General features: G+C 50.9%; 1 protein-coding gene across 1 annotated transcript in view; it reads right to left on the reverse strand.

The window, feature by feature from the left end:
• PPP1R16B (protein phosphatase 1 regulatory subunit 16B) overlaps positions 1 to 25406 on the reverse strand; it is a 100670-nt gene that overhangs the window by 25688 nt on the left and 49576 nt on the right. The gene's annotated exons all lie outside the window — the stretch shown is intronic.

A 25406-nucleotide genomic window follows, 5' to 3' on the forward strand; every position in this document is an offset into this window, starting at 1 on the left:
AAAGTCCAAAACCCCTCCTAAGACATATGGTGTTCGCATGATGGGATCCCTCCTGCAGCCCTCCATCTTGCACAGTCCAGGGGGCACCGTTCATACCGCCATCTATAAGACCGGCACCCCCTGGAGCAGTGCGCAACTTGCTCAGCGGTACATGGTGCTCCTACCTACCTACCTCTCCAGTCCCATTCCTTAAACTCCAAACACCTTCCACAATGGTCTTTCATCAGTTACAGGGTCACCTTGCATCCTCTGGTCTCTGAGCTTTTGCATAGCCCGTTCCCACTGCCTGGAAGACTCACTCATCCATCCATGCGTCCCTTCATTCATCCACCCATCCGCTATCCATCCATCCAGCTTCATTCATACATCTGCCCCTAACACGCATACACACACACACACACACACATCTGCCTCACTCCTCAACCTTCAGATCTCAGCTCAAACTCCCCAGACGAGGCACTCCCCTGTTAACATACACCCACAGCTCCTCTGAATCTAGTTTATAGCCTTTCACAACCGAAATTACATAACTATCTGGGTCATTAGGGGCTTTGGGTCTGTCTGCCGTAGGACACTAAGCCCCAAAAGGGCAGGACGGTGACCTGGCACCTACTGCTCCTTCCCTGAGGCCTGGCACACGGTAAGTCCTCAGCCACTCTTCCTGGACCGTGGCCTAATCGGCAGCCCCCTAGCTCAGCCCAAGGACACAGCCTCTCCGGCTCTGAGCAAATCAGACCACCCTGCAGTGGTGACCCCCACAGCCTCGGGGCAGGTAAGAGTTATGGCAAGATCACTGATCGCCGAGGCCCAGCCTGCCGATCCATGGGCCAGTGGAGAGCCCGTGGGGCTGGCTGGTGGCCTTTGGGAGAGTAGAAGTGGCCATTGTGCCCCTGTACAGGACGGATTCTGGGAAGGTTCTGCTTATACGAGGCAAGCCATCAAATCCCGCAGGGAGCGCCGGGGTGGGGGTGGGGGGGACCAGGCTCCCTGTCCAGAAGACACTCGTGGAGACAGAAATTAAACACCAGCTGCAAAAGCAGCGTCCGTGTGCAGGAATTATTGGGAACCCAAGATGAGGAATCACTCCCATGGCGGGCAGTTATTTTCAGCCCAAGAGGTACGAAGCATCACCCCCATCTCCACGGAGCCCTTCGCACGTATGAGCCACGGTGTCCCTGGAAGTGTGCTCTGCTCCAGCTGGGAGCCTGGCTCTGGGCACAGCTCACTGGAGCAAAGAGCCCACGGCACGCGCCCAGGGCGCGACCCGGCTTTCCTGCCTCCGGTTCAGCAAGAAAAAGGATTCTTACATCCATCCACAGTGCCTCCTTACTGAGCTCCTCCTGTGCCCCCAGGTCCGTGCAGAACCACTTTCCTTCATGGGGCTCCTGTCTGTAACGATTCCCCTCGTGGAGAAGAAGAGACAAAGGGTCATAGTCACGGGAGACCAAGCAGAGGAAAGCAGGTCCTCCGACTCCGAGGCCCTGACTGTTGACCACAGGGCTGCTCCACTCTGCCCCTGAGGCCAGTGGGAACCAGCACTAACAGAGTGATCCACACACAGGACGGAAGAAACACTGCAGGTCCTGGGGGCACAGTCAGGTCTTTCAGAACCGTGTTAACTGCGAACTTGCACCTCTCGCTTCCTGTTTAAACCCTCTCATGGCTCCCCACGGCGCTTAAAATGAAGTTCAAAATCCTTTCGTGGCCTTCACCGGAGTGGGCAAACTATGGCACACGGGCCAAATCTGGCAGGCAGCCTGTTTCTGTAGATTAGGTTGTTTATTGGAACAAGAAACATTTCATTTATCTACGTATCACCAATGACTGCTTTCACCCTGAAACAGCACAGTTGAGTCGCAGAGCAGAGGCTGTATGGACCACACAGTCTAAAATATTTACTCTCTGGCCCTTTACAGAAAATGTTTGCTGGGCTTCAAGGTCCTGCGTGGTGGGGTCCCGCCTACAGGGCTACCACCTTGCACAATTCCCAGGCTGCATTCCTCTCATCACGGTCTATGGGAATGGCTTCCTCTGGAGTTGTGCAGTGTGCAGCTTGCTCAGCTGTACCCAGCAGTCCTGTCTCCCTACCCCTCCAGGCTCATCTCCCAAAAGCTACTACCACCATTTTTTTTTAAATTTTTTTAATGTTTATTTATTTTTGAGAGAGAGAGAGACAGAGGGTGAGCAGGGGAGGTGCAGAGAGAGAAGGAGACACAGAATCGGAAGCAGGCTCCAGGCTCCCAGCTGTCAGCACAGAGCCCAACGCGGGGCTCGAACTCACGGGGCGTGAGATCATGACCTGAGCCCAAGTCGGACGCTCAACCGACTGAGCCACCCAGGCGCCCCTTATTTTTAAAACACAAATAAAAAACAACCACTAAGCTCCCGCCTGGTCCCGCCAGGCGCCGGGCGCTGGGGATGAAACCGTCAACATCTCGCATTTCTCACAAGCTCCTGGCCTGGCTGTAAAAGACAGAAGCTTCTCTCTCGAGGGAGCTCCAAGCCTCTGCTGGCTCAAGGACCGCAATGAGGTGGTCCCCACCGCCCCCCATGCAAGCAAGGTCCCCCTGAGATGGCAAGGAGGTGGCTCCCACCCTCCTCTCCTGTATTCCTGCTCCTGGCATCCACCCTGTCGCTCCGCCCACACCTCCCTGGCAATCTGGCTGGAATCTGGGCCAAGCAGGGCCGTCTGCTCCCCTCCATCTCCAGCTGTAGCGAGTGAGGGTGAAGGGACCCATCTCAGCAGGAAGCTGGTGGCGGCTGCCTTTGCGGGGAGAAATCACTGCTGATGAGCTGGTGGGTTTTCTGCCACCTGACCCACTCTACCCCACAGAGCAGACGGCCTGACCTCGAGCTGGTCTGTGCGACACCTGCTCCCGGCCCTGGACCGAAGGACAGAGGTGTCTGCCCCCCCAGGCGGACCTTGGGCAATCCACACTTGCGGGGGGCGCTCTGGGGCTGAGCAGCTGCCGCCCGGCCATGTGACTTGCACAGTCATGTCTGTGGGGCACCCACTCACCGGCCCTCCTCCCCCCTCCCCGCCCCGTCTCACCTCCTTTTCCACCCAGCGCCCAGCAACGAGGCCACATCCTTCCACTGCCTCCGAGGCACCGCGTGATGCAGTCTCTGGCCCTCCCCGAATCCCTCAGTGACCGATTCAGTGGCCGCTGGCTTCTTTCATTTACCAAATCAAAATGAAAGAAAACAAAAACAGAGCTCCTCCAGGCTTTTACACGTGCAGGTTCCTGTGGCTGGAGCCCTCCTTCTTCTCACTCTTGGGCCAGCGAACTCTTCTTCAAACCTCAGATTCCAGCTGAAATGTCACCTCCTCTGAGAGGCCTTCCCTGATCACCCCAGTCTCGGGCAAGTTGTCTGAGTTACCCACTCCCATAGTACCTTGCATTTCTGCATTTCAGCTCCACAGCAGTGCCTATCCCGATTTGTGAATACAGGCTGATTAGTCTACAATGATTATATAACTCTTTCTTTAGTTTTTTGGGCTCTGTGAGGGAGCCCGGCTCCTAGCAGGGGCTCCAGAAATTATTGTAGCAAAAGCACCAGAAATCTGCTCCCTCAGCAAATTCCTAGTTTTCGATTATTATTTTTTAAATATTTATTTATTTATTTTCAGAGAGAGAGAGAGAGAGAGAGAGAGAGAGAGCGCGCAGGCGGGGGGTGGAGAGAGAGGGGGAGACAGAGAGAATCCCAAGCAGGCTCCACGCTGTCAGCACAGAGCCCGACGCAGGGCTCGATCTCAGGAACCGTGAGATCATGACCTGAGCTGAAATCAAGAGTCGGACACTCAACCAACTGAGCCACCCAGGCGCCCCAATAAAGCATTCACTATAGTCGCCATGCTGTGCATTAGATCCCATATAACGAACTAAAACTTTGTGCCCTTTGGCCAATATCTTAAAAAAAAAAAAAAAAGGTAACTATATAGGGAGATGGGTATGTGAATTAGCTTCACTCTATTAATCATTTCTCTCTCTAGATCAACATCCTGTTGTATATCTTACATATATTCAATTTTTATTTAAAAATAAAAATTTTAAAAAGCAAGTCTATTGTGTGAATGGACGAAGGAAGGAAGCGAGGGAGGAAGGGAAGATTGCTCAGGGGGAGGGAGGGAGGGGAGGGCCCAGAGAGCTGCTTGCCCCTGGGACCAGGAACCCTGGGGACATGCGTACAGCCCTGCACACACCACAGGGCGTGTGACTCAGGAACTGAAAAGCCACAATACGGGTTTTGTACAGAAATGAAGCAGCAAATATCCCTCCCTGAGCCTCCACTGGCAATGCAGCTGGAGTCCTTCAGGCCACTCCCAGGCCGGGCACGGACACGCATCAGTCCCCTCCTGCCCAGGGTCCCAGACCTCACGCCCTCTGCCTGACACCTTCCGTTACTCTTTGTGCAGCCAGCCCTAACCGTGCCGGGCACAGCGTTAAGCACTTTGTCTTTTAATCCGTTAGTCCTCCTGATCCGGTATGAAGATTAACGGCCGGCTAGTATCACCTGCCTGCTATTATTGCCCCCGATTCACAGATGGGAAAACTGAGGCTCAGTCTCGAGCCAGGGAAAGGACTTGTCCAAGGGCACGTGTCTGGGAACAGCAGAGCTCGGACTTCTGACCTCGGCTGGCTGCCTCCAAAAGCTGAACACTTCACCGCTTGGCTAAAATTGTGGCCACACAAGGGCCCGGGCAGGAACGTGGACGGCAGAGCGAGGAGCAGGGTGAATGCAGCAGAGAGCCACAGACAGGATGAAAAGCCAGAAGGGCCGGGACCATCGCCGATCATTCAGTGTTCAGTGCTGGTTAATGAAGACAGTGATCCCTGATAGTCATCACAGCGACCCTCTTAGTGCAGCCTGCAGACGGGGACACGGTGGCACAGAGGTTAACACTTAGCCTGAGGTCCCGTGACAGATGAGTGGCAGCTCTGGGGTAGACACAGAAGCCTGAGCTCCAATGCATCCTCTGTCCATCTCCCTGCTGCACCTCTGTTCTAGGCAGACCCCCCCACCACCACCACCCGATGCCAGGCACGCGGGAGGCACACGGCCAGCTGTGACGCCAACCCACTGGGCTGCTCCCCCTCCACAGAGTCTCCTGGGTCCAGCACGTGCAGCCTGGTCCAACCAGCTCCTCCACCTGCCCTCCCGCTCCCCCCCCTTCCCAGGGTGCTGTCGGAGTGGCCGGGCACCCAGCCTGCTGCTCAGACACTGCCAGGAGGACCAGCGCTCTCAGAAAGGTTGTCCTGGGCCCTCGATGTGCCACGCCTCCAAAATCACTCGACTGCAACCTCTCCACCCACCACTGCCCCCCCCCCTCCCTGGAGCAGAAACAGCCAGAGATAGCTGCTTCCAGGGAAGCCCAGCCGCCCCAAGGCTGGGGGGAGAGATTCAGTCGAGTCTAATGGTGGCTTCCGCAGGGGCCGGTTCACCCCAAGATGCCGGACGGTGACTCAGCCGCGGTGGAGGGTGGGCAAGGCAGACCCGGGCTTCCCTCAAAGCCACATCCCCAAGTGCAGGCCCCAGGAGCCAGGCCTTGTTCTTCCCCAGGGAGCCTCTCTCCAGGATCCATCTGGGAAGAAAAAAGGGCAGACGATAACAGGGTTGGCAAGGAGGAAGGGACTCCGGAACCCTTGTATGTTGCTGGTGGGAATGTGAAATGGGGCGGCCACCGAGGAGAAGTCTGGCAGTGGCTCAGAAAGTAAATATAGAGTCACCAAGTGATCCGGTGATTCCAATCCTGGGTATAGACCCAAGAGGAATAAACACAAGTTTCCCCACAAAAACTTGCCCACAAACGTTTACTAGGAGCAGTATTTATAATTGCCCGAAAGTGAAAACACGCAGATGTCCAGCAATGGATAAAGAAATAAGTAAAATGAGGTTTATTCATAGTGGAATATTATGCGGCTATGAAAAAGAACGAAATGCTGACACATGCCACAGCATGGATGAATCCTGAGAACATCACACCAAGGGAAGGAAGCCAGACGCAAAAGGCCACGTGTTGTATGATTCCATTCGTATGAAATTTTCAGAGTAGGCAAACCCATAACGATAGAAAGTAGATCAGTGGCTGCCACGGGCTGAGGGCAAGGGGCCCTGGGATGTGACCGGCTAATGGTACAGGGTTTCATTTGGGGTGATAACAATTTTCTGGAATTAGACAGTGGTAATGGTTACGCAACCTTATGAATATACTAAAGACCACAGATTGCACACTTTAATGTTTATTTATTTATTTTGAATTGGGCGGGTGGGGGGGGGGGGGAGCATGAGCAGGGGAGGGGAAGAGAGAGAGGGAGAGAGACAGAATCCCAAGTTATCACCACAGAGCCCGACGCGGGGCTCGATCTCACGAACCACAGATCATGACCCGAGCCAAAATCAAGAGTCAGACGTTTAGCCGACTGAGCCGCCCAGGCATCCTTTGCACACTTTAAACGGGTAAATTTTGTGGTATGTGAGTGATATTTCAATTAAAAAAAAAATAGGGAGGGGGGCGCCTGGGTGGCTCAGTCGGTTAAGCGCCCGACTTCAGCTCAGGTCATGATCTCATGGTTTGTGAGTTCGAGCCCCACGTCGGGCTCTCTGCTGACGGCTCAGAGCCCGGAGCCTGTTTCAGATTCTGTGTCTCCCTCTCTCTCTCTGCCCTCCCCTGCTCGTGTTCTCTCTCTCTCTCAAAAATAAATAAACATTAAAAAAAAAAAAAAGAGGAAGGGGCTCTAAGGTGGCCTTGAGCACCCTGCTGAGAGCTCGTTCCCCTGCCAGCCTGGGGGTTCCACGAGGTGAGGACAGTATCTGTCTCATCCATTACTGTACCCACGGTGCCTAGGACAGTACCTGGTAAACAATAGATGTTTGATTCTTACTTAAAACGGGAAAGAAAGAAGGAGGCCACTGGCCACTTGATCCCTCCAGGGCCCTGCATGATCTGGCCTCTGCCCACCCCTGCTGGCATCTTCCCTCCTAACCACCCGGACCCTTTCAGGACCACCACGTACCACCCTCTCTCTTGACTCTCGTGCCCTTCTCATGGGCTATCCCTCTGCCTGACTTTCTCAGCCTTCACTTCATGGTTAATTCTTAACCGGGTTTCAGGTTAAATGTCTCAGCTTAAATGTCACTTCCTCTGTGAAGCTGACACCGAGGCTGGGGAAGGCACCCTTCTCATGCACTTCCTGTTCCCTCCCCCAAACACTTAACACTATGATGTATTTGTGCATGCATTTGTCTGTGTTTTTACTAGACCAAGAGGTCTAGTGAAAGGGCTGGAGGGGTAGGAGAGTAGGAACCGTAAACTTTTTGGCTACTATGAGATGGTTTGGGATCCCAGTCAATATCTGATGACTGCGGTGGTAAAGAGAGCCTGCTCGGTCTCTACCCAAGCCTCAGAACTGGCCAGAGCATCCTCTCCTGGGCTGGTCTATACTTCGTGCTCTGGACAAAAATGCTCCCAGGCCAGGCCATAGACATTTTCATCTCAGAGAGAATCTTCATTCCTTGACTTATACAAAGAGGTTGGTTTCTCTCTTAGCATCTCCGATACCTTCAAAACTAGGAAGGCAAGATGGCCAAGGGCATGTCAGGCATGTAGCTATAATATTTTCTTTTCTAGAACCTCCATGCCCAAGACACATGGTCATGCTGGACCGAAGTTGTTGACAGGGACTCGCATCAGCTACCCAGAAGCCTCTGCACATGTGTAACTTATATCTAGTATTAGATGTGCGCAGGAAAAGGGATTGCAGACCCTTTAGAATGCCAACTCTGTGCAGGCAAATCCTGTCTGTCTTCTTATCTGGAATATCCAGCACCTAGAGTAAGAGCTCAACAAGTAGTTGTTGAGAGAATTAACAAATAAAAAAACTCTCCTAAGAAAATGAAACTAAAGATACCAGGAAAATCTAAGAAAAATATGTATACGATCCATATGAGCAAAACTACAAAACTCGAATGAATGAAATCAAAGAAAAATAAATGGAGAAATAGTCTATGTTCACGGACAGGAAGATTCGATATTGTCAAAATGTTAGTTCTTTCCAACTTGATCTATAGATTCAATGCAATCCCAACCAAAATCTCAGTCAGTGATTTTATTAATACTGACACATCGATTCGAAGATTTATAGAAAAAGACAAAAGCCCCGACACTATATTGAAGAAGAAGAACAAAGTTGGGGTACTGGCACCAGCTGACCTCAAGACTTACCCCTAAAGCTACCATCATCAAGAAAGTGTGGTATTGGTGGAAGAAGAGACAAACAGATCAATGGAACAGAACAGAGGGCCCAGAAATAGACCCACATGAATATAGTCAACGTTCATCCATTGCTGGTGGGAATGCAAATTGGTACAGCAACTTTTGACGGTTTCTTACAAAACTAAACATACTCTTACCGCATAATCCAGTAGTCACACTCCCTAGTATCTACTCTAAGAAGTTGAAAACTATATCCACAAAAGCCTGCACACAAAAATTTATAACTGCTTTAGTCATAATCACCAACACTTGGAAGTAACCCAGAGGTCCTTCAGCAGGTAAGCGGGCAAACCATGGTACATCCAGACAATGGAATATTTATCCAGTGCTAAAAAGAAATGAGCTGTCCAGTCATGACAAGACATGAGAGAACCTTAAATGCATATCGCTAAGTAAAAGAAGCCAATGTGAAAAGGCTGCATATTGTATGATTCCAACTATATGATGTTCTAGAAAAGACAGAACTATGGAGACAGTAAAAAAAAAATCAGTGGTTGCTAGGAGGGGGGAGGGATGAATAGGCAAAACACAGGGGATTTTTAGGACACTGAAAACACTCTGTATGCTACCATAATGATGGATACACATCATTATACATTATACATTTGTCCAAACCCACAGAATGCACAACACCAAGAGTGAACCCTAATGTAAACCGGGGTCTTTGTAGGCTAATGATAGGTCAATGTAGGCTCGTCAGTGGTAACCAGAGTAGCACACTGGTGGGGGTTGTTGATGATGGAGGAGACTATGCATGCGCAGTTCCAAGGGGTATATGGAAAATCTCTGTACCTACCCTCATTTTTGCTGTGCGCCTACAACTGTTCTCGGAAAATTCAGTCTAAATAAATAAATAAACAGAAGGAGACCAGGGAAACCTTGATACAAAATAAGCTACAGTCAATGCTCGTGACAAATGCAGAGTCTTTCTGAAACGTGGGGGTGGGAGAAGAATAACTTCCTAATGTAGCAGCGGATATTTTACTAGATTTCCTCAAAGGGAGAAAGAACTGAATTTAACTCATCTCATCAGAGAAGACGTGGGTCTGTAAGGTTTCTCCACCAAAGCTACAAAGGCTGTGCCTATTTACTGTTTTCTTTTCAATGTTTATTTATTTTTTATTTATTTTGAGAGAGGGAGAGAGAGCGCAAGTGGGGATGGGGCAGAGAGAAAGATGGGGACAGAATCCTAAGCAGGCTCCACAGCTTAAAGTGCAGAGCCCAATGTAGGGCTCAAACTCACAAAGCCGTGAGATCATGACCTGAGCTGAAGTCAAGAGTTGGACGCTTAACCGACTGAGCCACCCAGGTGCACCTGTGCCTATCAACACCTCAGACTCAAAGTGAGGGTACCGCCAGTCCGGAAACATGACCCTGGAACTTCCCCCATTCCATTCATGAACATACTGGACCCCAACTGTGCCAGGTCCCTGTTCTTCACTAATTCTGCTTCCACAATTTTCCCGGTACCTCTCCCTGCAGCTTCTCTGGGGATCTGGGAACCTGATCTCCCTTCTGCCCTCCAGAGCCTTGGCCTCCTGGGAACTCTCCAAGGTACCTGTTCTTTTTTTTTTCCCCAACTGCCCTCTCTCCCCAAACTCCCTGCACTCCTCTTCGGGACTTCCTCCTGTTGCTGCCCCAACCCCATCGCTCTATCACCTCTCTTCTCTGCCTACTTATTGCTCCTCATTTTTTAAAGTAATTATTTCAGGGGCGCCTGGGTGGCTCAGTCCGTTAAGCGTCCGACTTTGGCTCAGGTCATGATCTCACTGTCCGTGCGTTCGAGCCCTGCGTCAGGCTCTGTGCTGACAGCTCAGAGCCTGGAGCCTGGTTCTGATTCTGTGTCTCCCTCTCTCTCTGACCCTCCCCCATTCATGCTCTGTCTCTCCCTGTCTCAAAAATAAATAAACGTTAAAAAATTTTTTTAAAAAATAATTATTTCATATCTCCATGCAAGTAACAGATAAAAATATTCCCAGCTCTACACGCAGGAGCTGCATATACATGAAAACGAAAATGGCTTCACAGCCGTCATAATAATATGTAGCGTTTACTGAATATTTTCCAAGCGTGAAGAATACCCAGAAGAATGCCCAGATGCTACATGTCTCATCCCAGTTAACCACGACAACAATCCTATGATTTAGGTGCTATAATCAGCTCGTTCAACAGGGAACGTCCATGATTTGCTCAAACTCACTTAGCTAATAAGTGTCGAGAACCCATATTAGTGTGGTTGATTCCAGGTACAGCTGGTGTTTCAGGCATAACTAGTGACAGGAGAGACTCACCCATATATAACTAAGAATAAAACCCATTCCTATCAATATTTAGTACGAGGAAACAAGTTGCCTATGAAGGGGGATATTCCTCCAGCTCCCACCCGTCCACTTTGAACCTTCTGTCTGTTTTCCCTGGTTCCACTCTCCTGTCCCATCACCACATCCTTCCCACCCCCCCAGTCTGTCTGCCTGGCTCTCAATTTTCTCCTAAAGACGATGCATGTTGCTTCTGTCTCTCAGTGCTGTGTCACACAGAACACCAGCAAATCCCACTCTGGGCTTCCACCTGTCTAGCTGAGGAAAGTAAACAAGACTTTTGAAATTGTAAAGGGAACCACCGGAGAAAGTAAAACCGGGATTTTGTCTTCTATACCAACGGGAAAGGTAAAAGAAAACATAGTATTCATTAAAGTCACAGAATGAAAGAACATAGAAACATAAATGTCACAAGGCCTGAGGCAAGATGACCAAAAACCAACTATCTACTACAATAAATGAAATCATCTACCCTCCCCTATAAAGCAGTGAAGATTTGGTTGTCAAAAAGAGAAAAAAAAAACACCATTCATCTGTGTGTTGCTTACAAGAGATACATCCCAACAAAATAACAGAGAGCGTAAAAATAAAGGAATGCTCAAAAATAAACCACCAAATGCGAAAACAAAGAAAGTGGGGGTGGCAACATTACTATGGTGCAGAATGGATTTAAACAATTTTTTTTCAGTTTATTTATTTATTTATTTTTTTGAGAGAGAGAGAGAGACAGAGAGAGAGCAGGGGAGGGGGCGGAGAGACAGCGAGAGAGAAAATCCCAAGCAGGCTCTGCGGTGTCAGTGCAGAGCTGGATGTGGGACTTGAACTCACGAGCCGTGAGATCATGGACCTGAGTTGGTCCATAAAACCAAGAGTCGGTCCCTTGACTGACAGAGCCACCCAGGCGCCCCTTACGGTGGTTTTTTAAAAAGATATTTCAAAATGAAATCATAAACAGAAAGCAGATTAGTGGCTGCCTGGGTCAGCGGTGGGGTGGGGAGAACGAAGCAATTATCAGTTAAGAAAGCCTGTGAATCGCATAATACACCAAGCAAAATCCAGCAAAACAAAAATCGTCCATATATAAGTCAAAACTATGTGTTTTTTTTGCGAGGAATCTCCAGCACATACACATGCTAAAGATAAGAGGAGGGGTGGAGGAAAAAGATTTATGGACAAGGACGTTCACAGCAGCACTGTTTATATACATTGTTTATAATAAAGAATTACCGGAAACGACCCAACATCTAAACAATTAGAGACTGATTAGGTAAATTATGGAACATTCATATGATGGAATATTCTGTAGCTCGTATCTTTGAGGAATTTTTAAGGATGTGGGAAATTGCTTGATATATAGCGTAGAATGGAAAATGAGAGATCAAAACTGTACATTCAATGCAATCTCAATTAGAAAGGAAAAATGCCTTCCACACAGGCACACGCTGCTTATTGGAAAAACCATTAAGATACGAACGATGGTTATCAGTGATTTTTATTTTATGGTGGCCAGAATTTTCCAAGCATTTAAAAATACATATGCACTACTTTCATAACCAGAATTTTCTTTTCAAAAAAAAATTTGTTTGAGACAGAGCGTGAGTGGGGAGGAGCGGAGAGAGAGGGGGACACAGAATCCAAAGCAGGCTCCAGGCTCCGAGCTGTCAGCCCAGAGCCCAACGCGAGGCTCAAACCCACAAACCGTGAGACCATGACCTGAGCCAAAGTCAGACTCAACCAAGTGAGCCACCCAGGCGCCCCAGTAACCAGAATGTTCCAATTTCACTAAAACACAAAATGATACATTCCACACACCATGAGAGCCAAGCGGTAAGAACTACATTTCTGCGAAATTTCTAGGGCAGAAATGAGGTCTCACGCTGGCTGACCCCTTGAAGCAAATGCTGAAGCTGAAATTCCTGTGTTGGGTAGGATGTTAAATAGAAACAATAATAATAATAACCCCTTTGTTTGCATTGTGCAGGGGTCGGCAAACTATGGTCCAATGGCTAACATCGTGCAATTTTGAACTGCTTACAACTTAAGAATGGTTCTATATATATACATATTTTTGGCAGTTGGGGGAATAAAATCAAAGAAGCATCATATTTTATGACACGGGAAAATTACATGAAAGCCAAAAATCAGTGCCCGTAAATGAAGTTTAACTGGAACACAGGCTCGTTTGTTTATGTATTGCCTTTGGCTGCTTCCTCTGTCAGAACAGAGACTGGGTGGCCCACGCGGCCGATGGTGTTTCTTATCTGGCCCTTTACAGAAAAAGTTTGCTGATCCCTGGTGCAGGGCTTTTTAGCTCGCAAAGCATGTTGAAAACCGCAGTCATTTCCCTCCCACGATAAAAGCCTCGTGGTGCCAGGTAGGAGAGGGAGAAATCAACACACATCGAAGGTAGGCCGTTGCATCGTGGCCAGGCGGGCCATGGGCAGATCGGGCTCAATGTCTGCACCTGCTGAGAAACACGGGGGCACAAAGCCCGGAGAGCCTGCTGTCGCCTCTCTCCCCACCAGCTCAGCCCCCGGAGCCCCAACTCAGCCACGCAGCGCAGCCGAGTTTCCTGTTAAGAGCGTGACCTTCTGAAACCAGTGTGGTGGAGGCTGCAGCTGCAGGAAGGAGGGTATTTTTATCCGGGCCCTGCTTCCTGTTTGACGGCTGGGGGGTTTCGTGTGCTGGCGTTCGGTTTTGTCATTTCTGGTACAGACTCAGCACCCTTGCCACAGCGGAACAGAGGCGTCTCCTAACAGGATAGCTGCCTGCCACCCAGGCCCACCGCCCAAGGCCCCTGTCCTTTGTCCCCCACCCACGCCCCCTGGCTGCTGCAGGACCACCTGTGAAACGTGTAGAAACGAGAGAGCCTGGCTGGGCAGGGGGAGACAGACGCGTTTCTGCTACAGGACATGGAAAAACCCGCTCTTTTATCAGAGAGGAGCAGGCTGGGCCAGGAGGGGAGCAAGTCTGCAGGTTTTCCAGAGCTTCTGGAACCCACTGCTCTTAGCAAGGCCTGGCTTGGGGAGGGCCGGCCTGCTGCTGGAGCAGAGTTAAATACAGAACTTGGGAATGTCCTCAGCCCTGGGACCTGGGGATCATTTGCTGATGCTCCCAGCAGCAGACGAGAATGGACTGTCCCCAACGGTCCTGTCCCCAGGACTTAGCCAGATGCGGGAACAGAGAGCAAACACATCAGCATCTAACAAGCCAGCGATAGCAAGAACACACATGTGCCGGGCACTGCCTTGTGTGCCTGGCACAGAGCAGGAATTAGCTCACCGGATCCCCACCACGGCCCCGGGCTGGAAGGGGGCAGCCTCTCTGATCACTCCTATTTTACAGCTAGGGATACTGAGTCACAGCCCCACCCTTGAACTCCATGCTTGCTCTGCCATAACAATTTCAACACAGGTCTTAGAGCTAAGCTGGACCCCAAGTCTCCAGAGCCAAGGGATCTGCAGCCCGGAACCTTCCTGTTTCCTGTTCTGCCAGCACGTCCGGCACCAGGCTCTGAGAGGCATGAAAGGGCCAGTCGGACCTTTGCTACGGTCATTCGCACCCTGGAGATGGGACACCAGAATGCACCGTCGGGGGGACAGGCAAGCCACCCAAGCATGGCACCTGGCATGCAAACACAGGGGTAGTGGCTAAGAATTCAGACCCCTTCAGCCAGTGACCTGATCCCAGGCATGTCTTCTCCTCTATCTGAGCCTCAGTTTCCCCCATCTGTAAAAGAGGAGTTATAACCTCATCAGGTTATCTGAGAGGGAGATTATAAGGTATTGATGAGGATGACAGTAATAACAGCAATGACAACATGATTTAGTTGGCCCTCCCCCCACACACACACAAGCCACCCACAGGAATGTGGAACCCAGTGCTCACGCTCTAAGTCACCTAATGGTGGCTCCAGGCGTAAAGCATCTTTGGCAATCTTGTGGGATGACCCTGGGATAGAGGCAAAGGGCAGCCTGGGTGTGTCAGCCCATCTCCAAACGCTGCTTATGCCTCCCTTCCTCCCAGGCCTCCCACTGACCAGAGCTGACCGGCGTGTGGCACCATGGGACAGAGTGTGGCTTCCGAGGCTGGGTCACAAAAGGTACGGTGGGCTCGGTCTTGCTCCTCCGATCACTCACTTGCAGGGAAGCAGCTGCCACGTCAGGACGACACGTAAGCAGCCTTGTGGAAAGACCACGTCATGAGGAATGGAGACCTTCTGCCACCAGCCGTGTGAGAGAGCCACGGTCAGAGAGCCACAGTGAATGAGAACCTCCAGCCCCACTCACACCCTCAGATGACGGGAGCCCGGGTCACGTACTGACCACAACTTCCAGAGAAACCCTGAGCCAGAACCATCCAGCTACCAGCCCAGGCCCCCAGCGCCCCAACCTGACCCCCGCCCTCCCGCACAGTCAGATCTCTGTTGACCAGGGAAAGTCTGCGCTGAATCCTGCAGCTGACTAAGGGCTTCGGTTCCCCACCGCCCTCAGTGCCGAAAACAAGTCAGGCATCGCCTGGGTCTCTTTCTTGTTGTAGGGGCCCAACCCAGGCTCCCGTACTGTGTGAGAATGGAATGGGTCCTGAGGCACCTTCTTGAGCTAAGGTGCCGCTGACCTGGCTAGAGACAAGTGGGGAGGACACTGCCATCCCCTGCCCCCAGCGGCCACCCACCGTCTCCCAAATCGCAGACCTGAAGGTGCTCCTCTCCTGCTCAAAAACCTCCTATGGCTCCCCATTGCCTTCACACTATCGGTGGACTAGCCCCAAGGTCCTCACAGTGTGTACCAGCAGCAACAGCAGGACTGGGGAAGTCGTTGGAAACATAAATCCTGTGGTTCTCCCTCAGACCTACCAAATCAGGAACCTCAGGGGAGGGCCCAGTGATCTACAGTTTGACAAGCCCTCCCGGTGATGCGGATGTTCCAGCCTCCTCTGTCATCATTCCTTCCTGTGTCTCCCGGGCTCTAGAAACACCCTACTCCTCCACCCCCGTGTCCCCTCCGCAAATACTCACCAGGCACCAACTCTGTGCAGGTGTGGGCGTCCAGCAGTGAACAAGACAGACAAGAGCTCCATTCTCTCCCAGCTCGCAGTCTGCCCTCCCCTCGGTCTGGAATATTCTTCCCTTTTTCCCACCAGCTAAATCCCTGCCCAGCCTCACACCACTGTAGGAGACATTCGGCGATCACCAGACGAAGACTAAATGAGTGAACGAATGCATGACTGAACGTACCACCTCGGCTGAGTCTTCCTTGACCTTGATTCACGTGCCCACCACAGTGGGCAGTGTGCACCTCATCCGCAGCACCTGTCCCCCTACACCGTGGCCCATAAGGTGCCGTGAGCCCTTTGGGGCTGGGGAGCACTTCGTACGTGCACCACCCAGACTGAGATACACTGTAAGTGTAACAGGCACTGGGCTTTGAAGATTTATACCAAAAAAAGATACGGAAAATGTCTCAGTAACGTTTTGTACTGATTGCATGTTGAAAGGATATATTGAGTGAAAGAAAACACGTTATACAAGCTCATTTCGCCCGTTTCTTTTCCACTTGAATGTGGCTACTACAAAATTTAAAATTAAGTATGTGGCTCACATGATTCTTCTGTTGACCAACACTGAGCTAGACTGTACTTAGTCACATGACTATGGGCACAGGTGTGAGCTCTGCAAGGGTATTTCTGTCCATCTATGCTTCCTCCTTCCCTCCCTCCCTTCCTACCCTTCCTTCCTTACCCCTTCCTTTCTTTCCTTCCTTCCCTTCCCTCCTGCCTTCCTTTCCTCCTACCCTCCCTCCCTCCTACCCTGCCTCCCTCCCTCCCTCCTTCCTTCCTTCCTCTCCCCCTCCCTCCCTCCTTCCTTTCTCTTTCCCTCCGTCCCTCCCTCCTTCCTTCCTCTCCCCCCTCCTTCCCTCCCTCCTTCCTTTCTCTTTCCCTCCGTCCCTCCTTCCTTCCTTCCTCCTTCCCTCCATCCCTCCCTTGCTGGCTTTCTCTCTCTTTGCCCCTCCCCTCCTTCTCCCCATGAGCATTTATTGGCCATCTGTTCTTACACTGCCACCATGAGACCTGGCACAAAGTAGGTGCCGGCACCATTTGCTAAATGAATAAACCAACACTCAGAAGCAGACCGACCCAGAGATGACCCTAAGGGAGTTTCCCTCCTATTGAACTCCCACACCTGCTTGTTTGAGTGTTGTTTTCCCATTTCATTTCAAAGGGAGCCAAATTCCAAAGATGTCCTTACGTAACGCAGAGCTGGGGTCAGTTTTCCTCTTGTAGATGGGGCTCAGGTACACTCGGGTCCTGGGGCCAGGGCTCTGTGTGCAGGACAAATTGTTCTCGAAGCTCCAGAAGGCTGGCCAGAGCTCTTTAGTGCCCAGCTCCCCAGGGAAGGGAGAGCACCGGGCTGAGCCATACACTGCCCCGCAACCTTGTCCCCCATGAACTTGAAAGGACGAGGGTTGTGGGTGTGTCGGCAAGACTCAAGCTTACAAGCCTGCTTTGGGAACCGCGCAAGAGTCCCTGTGGGGATTCCAGGCCTGCGTCCTGGAATCTCGGACTTGGTGCCCCTGATGGTGCCCTTCCCCATCGCCACCACCCCACCCTCCAGTTCGAGAGGCTGCAAGATACTGGGATGAGCCACAATATCTCAGATGAGCTGCCCCTTGGGGCTGGGAAGGCAGCAAGAGGGCTGGCATGGGGGTGTGGCCCTTCGTGCCCTGGGACCCACTCGCAGCTAATGCAAGGTTGTGGCCCCCACCCCATGGCCCATCACCAGCAGTAACATCCCTCATGCTCCCACCGGTTCTACACCCTTCCCAACTTAGCGCTGAACCCCCTTTCCCTGCCTCGGGGCCTTTGTTTATGTCACCGTTTCTGCTAGAACGCTCTCCTCTAGCCCACCCTCTTCTGACTTTCTACACAGCTGGCTCCTTCTCATCCTTCAGGTGTCCCGAAGTCCTCGGAGAGAACTTCCCCAACTGGCCTTCCTCACTACCCACCATCCTCTTGTCCCGACCAAGGCATAGCAGGTGATCTCGGGGGAGGGGGGAGTGAGCTGTCACCTATGCCTTAAAAGAGTCTTCTCTTCCCCTTTAAAGTCCTCCATGGGCCATGACACAGTGTTTCAGGCATTCAACCACACACCTCAAATATCTTCACGGGTAGGCTGGAAGAAGCCCCCCCCCCCCCCCGCCAGGAGTCAACGCTGTTACTCCTTTTGAATGAGTTCTAGAACAAGCATGACTAACGGTACTCTTCACACCCACTAGGGTGGCCATAATCAAAAAGCAGACAAAACAAGGGCTGGCGAGGATGTGGAGAACCTGGAACGCGCCTGTACTGCTGGTGGGAAATGCAATACGGTGCAAGCTGCTTTGGAAAACAATCTGACAGCTCCCTAAACACTGAAACAGAATTACCGCACGACCCAGCAATTCCGCTCCTAGGTACGTGCCTCCAAATCGCCGGAAAGAGGCACTCAAACGCACGCACACTCATGTTCGTAGCAGCATCATTCACAACAGGCACAAAACAGCTCACGAGGAAAACAATCCAAGTGCGTACATGTCTTTAGTCATAAAAGGGAACGAAGCACTAATTCATGCTACCGTCTGGGTGAACCTTGAAAACATCATGCTAAGTGAAAGAAGCCACAGTCGAAAGGTTACATATCACAGGACTCCATTTATAAGGTATGGCCAGAGAAACAGAAACAGATCGCTGGTTGCCAGGGGCTGGACGGAGGGCAGCATGGGAAGTGACTGTTTACCGGGTACAGAATTTCCTTTTGGGGGCGTGAAAATGTTTTGGGACTAGATGGAAGTGGTGGTTGCACAACACTGTGAATGTACAGAATGTCACTGGCTCATATACTTGAAAATGGTTAATTTTATGTGATGTGGATTTCACCCCAAACAGACAAACAAACAAAACATCTAACCTGTAGCGGTTAAAAAAAAAAAAAAGCCATCAGAACAGTACTTGCCAGGAGGCGGGTAGAGGACAGGCTAGGAAGGTGCACAAGGGAACTTTCTGGAGGGATGGTGATGTTCAAGACCGGCACTGTCCAACAGACATACAATGTGGGCCACATATTTTTTTTTCTGGTGGCAACATTAAAAAGCAGATAGGTTTTCAATGTGACAATAAATTTCATATTTAAAAAAATAGGTCTTAATAATATATATTTTTAACGTTTTTTAAATTTACTTATTTAATTCGAGGGGAGAGGGAAGAGGGATAGGAGAGAGAGAATCCCAAGCAGGCTCTGCACTGTCAGCACAGAACCCAGTACGGGGCTCGATCTCACAAACCTCGAGATCACCACCTGAGCTGAAATCAAGAGCTGGATGCTTACTCAACTGAGTCACCCAGGTGCCCCTTAATAATAATATATTTTAATCTTAATACTATATTTTAATCGTAGTATTATTTTAATTGTAATAATACATTTTATTTAACCCACTACATCCAAAATATTATTATTTCAATATGTATGTCATAAATATTTTTAAATTCTGTATCTTGACTGTGGTTTGTCACACAAATCTCCATCTGTGATTTAGACAACTGCAGAGCTAAACGCACACACACACACACACGCACACACACACACACACACACACACACACACATGAAAATTGGCCAAAAAACAAACAAACAAACTGAGTAGCGTTGATGGATTGTATCAATGTCAATTTCCTAGTTGAGATACTATATTATAGTTTTATAAGATGTTACCGTTGGAGTAAACTGGGCAAAGAGTAAAGGGGATCTATTATTTTTTTTTTTTATCTAAAATGAATCTAAAATTGTCTCACAATAAAAAGGCATAAGTTTTGCTCACGGGGGCAGGGACTTGAACTCCTGACGCAGAAGGCAGAAGCAATGTGGGTATGCAGCCTTCATACAGATTTCCCAGGCATATATACTGGGCTGAGCCAAACCGGACCCAGCCCTTGCCTTGGTGGGGGTCGGTCACAGGGATGCATGGTAACAAGACGACCACTCAAATAGATGGAACCATGCCATGAGGATGCCGGGCAGGGACCAGGCCCAGTCAGGGGCTCGGCACCTGCCACAAGCCTGCAAATCCCAACTCATATAGTCAAAGAATAAGGACAGCTGATAGCTAACGTACTTTGGAAACTTCCGCTATGCTGGACACTGTGCTGAATAAAGCAAGGCTCCATCTAGTCCTTGGTGCCACCCTTTTGAGAAGGTGATAGTATTTCTATTTGGCCAAAAGAGAAACTGAGGCACAGAGAGGTTGAGTGATGCAAATCACCCAAGATTACCCAACAAGCAGCAGAGCACAGATTTGAGCCCAGACGGTCTCACTCCAAAGCCCTAGGGCTGCCCCATGCACTCTGGTGACTCACAGGCTGGGTACCTGGTAGACCTTTAACCATCCCCACCCCTGGAACCACCGCCCCTCCATCACTCCCATCAGCACCAGGTTGAATATTTGAGCAGTAATGCGCTGACGAGGCCGGAGGCACCACGTCTGCAGTGCCCTTTGCCCATCATTGCGGGGGGTGGGGGGGCTGGGAGGGGGGCTTCCGTTGGACTGCAGTGTGTGTGTGTGTGTGTGTGTGTCCCTCTGGGCTCAGACTTGCCCTCTCCTCAAGCCCCTTTTAAAAACAGCAGTTTTAGGCCAGCCTGGGTGGTTCAGTTGGTCCAACTCTTGATTTCGGCTCAGGTCATGATCTCACAGATTGCGGGTCGGAGCCTTGTGTTGGGCTTTGTGCTGACAGCACGGAGTTTGCTTGGGATTCTCTCTCCCTCGCTCTCTCTGCCCCTCTCCTGCTCACTCTCTCTCTCTCAAAATAAATAAATAAACTTTAAAAACAACCCAGCAGGTTTTTTTTTATTTTTTATCTTTTAGAAAAAAGCCATTTCAAAAAACCCGAAAAAACAGCCGTTCTCCATCAACCAATGAACAGATAGACAAAACGTGGCACATCCATTCATAGGGCTGTTATCCAACCATAAAAAAGAAAGAAATGCTGATACATGCTGCAACATGGATACACCTTGAAAAGATTATTCTAAGCGAATGAAGTCAGACAGCAAAGTCACATATTGTATGACTCCATTTACATGGAATGTCCGGAGTAGGTAAATCCTTAGATTAAGAAGGCAGGTTAGGGGCGCCTGGGTGGTACAGTCGGTTAAGCGTCCGACTTCGGCTCAGGTCACGATCTCGCGGTCCGTGAGTTCGAGCCCCGCGTCGGGCTCTGGGCTGATGGCTCAGAGCCTGGAGCCTGCTTCCGATTCTGTGTCTCCTTCTCTCTCTGCCCCTCCCCCCTTCATGCTCTGTCTCTCTCTGTCTCAAAAATAAATAAACGTTAAAAAAAAAAGAAAAAAAAAAAAAAAAAAAAGAAGGCAGGTTGGTGTTTACCAGGGGTTGAGGAGAGGGCGCTGGGGAGTGACTGCTAATGGGAACAAGGGTTCCTCTGGAGATGATGAAAAGGTTCTGGAAGAAGGTAGGGGTGATGGTTGCACAACACTATGAATGTACTAAATACCAGTGACTTATACACTCGGAAACAGTTAATTTTATGTTATGTGAATGGCACTTCAAATTTTTATTTATTTATTTTATCTAAATTCACGGTAGTTAACATATGGTGTAGTATTGATTTCAGGAGCAGAACCCAGTGATTCATCTCTTACGTATAACACCCGGTGTGCATCCCAACAAGTGTCCTCCTGAATGCCCATCACCCATATAACCCATCCCCTCCCCCCACCTCCCCTCGATCAGTTTGTTCTCTGTATTTAAGAGTCTCTTTTGGTTTGCCTCCCTCTCTGTCTTTATCTTATTTTTCCTTTCCTTCCCTGTTCAGCTGTTTTGCTTCTTAAAGTTCACATAGGAGTGAAATCAGACGATACTTGTCTTCCTTTCACTGACTTATTTTGCTTTGCGTGAATACACTCTAGTTCCATCCGCATTTTCAAATTTTGAAAACCCAGTAGTTTCCAGACCGCGGAGCACTTTAACTCCGCAGGTGTACCCCGATTCCTGACATAGGCACGGAGAGCTGTGTCTGGGCCAGGGAGGCCTGCCCCCCACCCCGGGCTGCCCCAGCACGCCCAGCTGTGCCCTCACTGTGGGAAAGGACTTCCTTTGCCTCACACCCCAGACGTCCACAGTGTGAGGGGAAAGCAAGCAGCCTCCTTTGTGCCGGGTCCGAGGGGCTGCCCACAACAGGAGTTCGGGTGGGATACTCACTAGGTGCCCTCGTTGTATGTTGCCCTATTTCACCCTCAGGACAACCGTGAGATACATCCTGCTGTTACTCCCATTTCGCAGACAAGGCAAAGAGGCTCCGAGATCAAGTTCACGGCTGAAGTTCACCTAGCAAGCCCACGGTAGAACTCACAGGCGCCCCCCCCCCCTTCCGGCTACACACACACTCAGCCCGCAGAAGACCCAACACCTAGGGCGTGGGGGCTCCTCTGTTCCACAGCATGTGTGACGACTCTCCCTCCAAAACCAGAGGCAGGGATCGAACCTCACAGGCTTCTGAAATACAGGTGCTGAAAGCTGTCCTCAAATCAGAGACAGGCTCGGCAAGGGGCTGACCAAGTTTGCACAGAAGCCAGGATACAGACACGGGATCCTGGCAGAGCTGGGTCAAATCCTGCCCTGCTACTTCCTGGCTGTGCAAATTCTGGGCAAGTGACAACTTCTCTGAGCCTGTCCCCTCAGCTGTGACGTCGAGCCCACGCTACGGGCACACAGGTGACGCAAAGAAAGGAGCCAGGGCCACGCAGGAAGCAGTCAGAGCTGGGGCAGGGCAGCACACGGGCAGAAAGGCACAGGGAGGCAGAGAGTGCTGGGGGAAGCCCCTACTTCTCCTCCTTCTGGTCCCCGCACACCCCAGGCCCCAGGGCCAACTTCACCTTGCCATGTGGGAGCCAGGTGCTTCCCGGGCCTGGACAAGAGTAGTATTTGTCTCAGCTCCAAACCGGAAACTCGGGCCATTCTGAATCCAGCCTGGCTAAGAGGACAGAGCCCAAGGGACAGAGAGGCCGATGGGACTGGGGCTGGGGCCACTGGCATGATTTCAGGCCAACCCAGCCCACTTAACGGTGTTTTCCCAGCCAGAAGGAGGCCACGCTAATTAAGTAGTGTGTGCCCGTCTGCAAATCGATTTCTGCAGTTCCAGCTCTGAGAGGGGCCGGTGGCTCCCAAACTGGGTCAGAGACTGCTAGTCCCTCAGAGTCATTCAGAAGCACTGACTTCTTACCTGCACCTCTGCTGGTGCATCTAGGCCCCACACACCCCCCACCCTGGTGCCTACATCCGGGTCACCGACCAAGGTCTTAACCTCCCACTGCCTTGTCCACCCTAATGGGCACCGCACTCCTCCCTGGAGAGGCGGGTCCCCGGGCTACTCCACAATGCGGGGCTCGGAGGACCAGAGTGAACTTGAAGTCACACTTGGTGGCGGGGTGGGGAGAGGGGAGACATGGCCAGGCATCATGGCTGGTTCAGGGTCAAGGTCTCTGGGGCTGCAAGGCCAGCTCATGGGCAAGGCCTAGCAGAACTCGCTGAGTTCACAATGAGAACAGAAGGAACCAGCCCAAACAAAGTCCAAACAAAGTCCAAACAAAGGCAAAGGGGCATCTTGGGGGTTAAAGATTACCAGCCGAAAGGCCCAGGCTGAGGGGCAGAACTCAGACAAGGCCTTCAACGGAAGTCGTCAGCCGTGACCCAGTTATATGCTGGGGATATCCTAACAAAAATGAAAGATTTTGTTTATCAGGGGCTTGCTATGTGCCAGGAAGTATGCCCATGCGGGTGACACATTTCTTTATTGAAACCTTGCAGCATCCTGTTGGTGTCCCCATTTTACAGATGGTAAAACTGAGGCTCGGAGGGATGGAGTGACTTGCCCAAGGCCACGGCAGAGTCAGGACTAGACCCCAGGCCTGGCCGACTGCCAAGTCCTTGCTCTCCACCATTTGCTAATCCGCTTCCTGACTCAGGGGAAAATGTCACAGTGCACCCGTGGTGGCCCGCCAAGGTGCTGGGGCTTCACTGAGCCTTAGATTCGGATGTGATCCAATCACACTGGCCTATGAGCTCCCTGGGGTCAGTGCCCAACACCATCATGCTGCCAGAGCTGGCTGCCTGTGACCTATGGATACCCCAAGACTCAGGGGCCTGACCAATGGGGATGCAGCGAGGGTGAGCCTCACGGATGTGTCCAGAGGAGACAGAGAGGAGTCAGGCCCCAGGAGGACGTGGAGGGCTTCGTAAGTCAGAGGAACTTGGCTGAAGGAACCCTGGAACTGCCAGCGGAGGGAGGCCCTGGGGGCAGAGGCTGCTGTCTGGCCAAGCCTCCCATTTTGCTGAGGGATTTGCAAACTGAGGGTAGGGCTGGCTCCCCGTGGACAACTGGGGAGATGCGAAGAGGCTGTCGGTGCAGGGTGAGTATGAAAACGAGAACTGACAGAGAAGGCCAGGAGACTGCCACAGGGAACCAAGCCGGGGAACGGGGCGCTCTGACCAGGTGCTGCTGTGTGATAATCCTCTCCTCTGTCTCCCCACAGAGCCGTCAGTGCAACCTTCCCACAGAGAAACCACAAAAGCAGCAGCAACCCTGACACGGCTCCGGGGCCACAGCCCGCCCGGGTCCCAGAAGATCTCCCATGATGGGTGTAGGAGGTCCTTACGGGCTGAGGAAGTCATATGACCCCCTCTGTCCCATGACCTCTGATTGCTGCAGAGGGGGGCAGCTTAGTGTGGAGACCGGGGCATAAGCCAGAAGGCCTGAGTTCGGTTCCCAGGTCCGCCACTAACTAGCTGTGTGACTTTGGGCAAGTTACTTTATCTCTCTGTGCATATGTCCCCACTACCCAGAAACAGGGTAATTAACAGAACCTCTCATAAGGCTGTCAGGAGGACTCAATGAATATTTGAATATTTATGAAGCACTCGAAATGCCTGGCACATAGCAGGTGCCAGTAAGTTGGATGCCCCTTTAAGCTGTACAAACTGAGTCAAGGGCAAACAGTATATAAAGCAAAGCTTCCTCCCACCTGCTCCAAACCTAAGCAAAGCATGCTGACCAGGCCCACGAGCACACAGTAGGTGCTCCAAAAACTGTCGGCTGCTAGGGCAGAATCTGCTGTGTGTTCCCCAAACTCTGTTCCTTCTCTTCCTGAGCATATGGCTAGAGTATCTGCCCCCATTTCCCTTGTAAAGGCAGGACCACACTCTGAGTCCTGGTCAATGGAATGTGGGCACCAACGGCGTCGGTGGAACCCTGCAGAACCCTCCCTTGCCATCCCCACACGTTCGCCATCCCTGGCCTGAATGGACAGGACCTGGGGGTCTACAGCCCAAGATGGTGCCACAAGCCACATACGGTCACGAACACTTGAAATGTGTCCAATCTGAATTGACATATAGTGTCAACACATTCACCAGATTTCAAAGACTTCTATAAAAACGAACCCGAATGGGGGCGCCGGGGTGGCTGAGTTGGTGAAGCGACCGACTTGGGCTCAGGTGATGATCTCACGGTTCACAAGTTCGAGCTCCGCCTTGGGCTCTGTGCTGACAGCTCCGAGCCTGGAGCCTGCTTTAGATCCTGTGTCTCCCTCTGTCTCTGCCCCTCCCCTACTTGCGTGCGTGCACGCATGCACACTCTTTCTCTATCAAAAATAAATAAAAGCATTAAAAAGTGAAAAAAAAAACCCAGAGGTAAGATATCTCATTAATAAGTATTTATACTGACTGCATGTTGAAATACTATTTTGGATATACTGGGTTAAAGAAAATATACTAT

Source organism: Panthera uncia (assembly GCF_023721935.1).
Source record: "Panthera uncia isolate 11264 chromosome A3 unlocalized genomic scaffold, Puncia_PCG_1.0 HiC_scaffold_11, whole genome shotgun sequence".
NCBI classification, from domain to species: domain Eukaryota; kingdom Metazoa; phylum Chordata; class Mammalia; order Carnivora; family Felidae; genus Panthera; species Panthera uncia.